This window comes from Spea bombifrons, chromosome 2, assembly GCF_027358695.1.
Source record: "Spea bombifrons isolate aSpeBom1 chromosome 2, aSpeBom1.2.pri, whole genome shotgun sequence".
In the NCBI taxonomy this organism is placed as follows: Eukaryota; Metazoa; Chordata; class Amphibia; order Anura; family Pelobatidae; genus Spea; species Spea bombifrons.
The window spans coordinates 55,077,760-55,079,671 of record NC_071088.1 but is presented as its reverse complement, the minus strand read 5'-3'; the positions used below and the strand labels follow the sequence as shown (position 1 = coordinate 55,079,671).

The window sequence follows — 1,912 nt, the reverse complement described above, 5'->3', positions numbered from 1 at the left end:
CTGCCAGAGAGGAGGATCCAGGTCTCCTGCAGCACTGTGGGGGATCCTCCTCTCTGGCAGACGTTGAATGTCAGACAACGCGTGCAGATAACCTCTGCTGCTACCTGACACTTCCAGAGGCTACCGGGGCCTCTGTGACCGAGCACTGGTGCTCTGTCATAGAAGCCCCGGTGGAAGTCCCGAGTAGCAGACGTTCATCGGCTGCCCCCACTTGACACCAGGGAGTCTAGAGCACGGGGGACTAGTCTAGGGATACATTGTAAGTCAGGGCATATAGGGGTATAAGGCATATCGGGGGAGGGGCAGATTGGCAAATAGGTGGTGTGACAGAACCCTCCATCACTGGGGCCACTGGAGGGGCCTGACTGTCAGCCTCCTCCCTATTGACTATGGGCCCTGGGTTTGTAAAGGCTTTTGTGGCTACCCCCAGCAGTATATCATGTCATCACTGGTTGAGGGGATTATCTCTGTCACACAGCCAGGATCTGCAACCAGGGAGTGACCGCCATTGTTTTAATTTAATATCAGACCCCTCCACCCCATGGTGCATTATTATGTTATATAAATCAGTCTCCCCCCACCCCTATTGTATTGTTATTCCCGTTACTGCCCCTGTTGTCTCTGGGAGGCAGATTAACCCCTTCAATCCCAGGGGTTTTTGGTACCTCAAAGCCCGGAGCAATTTTGCCATTTTTGCGCTATGTCGGTTCAGCAACGATTCTCTTTTCCTGTGAATAGTGTACCCATGTAAACTATATATTGTTTTTTTCAAGGAGAGATAGAGCTTTCTTTTGATACCATAGTTGGATGATTAGCTGAAAATTTAGAATGAGAAATTTTGTAAAAACTAGCGAAAATTAGAAAATTATTCTAATTAGAAAAACTAAACAGCTCACATTATTATTTTTTATTATTATTTTAATGATATTTTATTATTATTTTTTAAACGAATTAAGGTGTTTTTTTTTCTTTCACTGTTTCAGGACGAGAGTGGGAGTGAGAGACTCCCCTCCCCGCGATCCCCCTGCACCGATCGCAGCGTCTGTGCCTCATCGAAGGACAGGATATCCCCTGCTGACCTAACCCGGAAGGGAATGCCCGATCGGGCAGTTTGAAATGTATCAGCTTTCCGGCTTTCATACCAGGAGCTGTTACAGGAGATCGGACAGCAGAAAGCCGGCGATGCCGTCTTCTGCTGTCAGTGGGGAGTCCAGGCTGTCAAAGGACAGCCTGATCTCCCATGCAGCGGCAGGGATGTGTCCCATACACACACATATATATCTATAAATATATATGCCTGTCAGGCTCATCATATCTCAGCCCTTAACTGGATGTTGGAGTCCAGAGCGCAGGACTGTAACACACTACAAAAATTAGACACAAGCGGAATGTTTGGTTATAGGTATATTAAACAAAACAAAGCAGACATCTCACCATAAACAGCAGAGTAGGAGGCATATCATGTATACAGACTGCTGGGGACTGTGAATCTAGAAAAGGCCAGGTAAGTATCCAGTAGGCAATCCAGGTCAAACAGGCAAAAGGGTACATCCAAAAGGCAGTCCGGGTCAAAAAGGTAACAGGCAGGCAGACAGGCAGGCAGGCAGGCAGGCAGGCAAATCCAATAGACAGATCCAGAGTTTGGCATGGACTGTAGCTCCAAAGAACTTAAAGAACTCACAGCTCTGTTACTGGGAGGCAGGGATATAAAGCCTGTTCATTAGGTCAGGTGTGAATGGTCTAGGCTTCAGGTGAGGGAGGCAGGGTAATAGCATAACCAAACACAGCTGACTATAAATACACAGAACATGGATTATATACATAGCCAGATATGCATACATGGTACATGACGCCGCAAAGGACAGGCAACAAGGCAAGGAACACAGGTGATTGAGTGAGGAGCTGAGATCCT

The 1,912-nt window shown here is 47.2% G+C and overlaps 1 long non-coding RNA gene across 1 annotated transcript; it reads left to right on the top strand.

Moving 5' to 3' along the window:
* Window positions 1–671: 671 nt before the first annotated feature.
* On the top strand, window positions 672–822 carry LOC128472437 (uncharacterized). Its single transcript, XR_008346172.1, has 2 exons — window positions 672–702; window positions 739–822. It is a non-coding gene; the product is annotated as an uncharacterized LOC128472437 (long non-coding RNA).
* The last annotated feature ends 1,090 nt before the right edge of the window (window positions 823–1,912 follow it).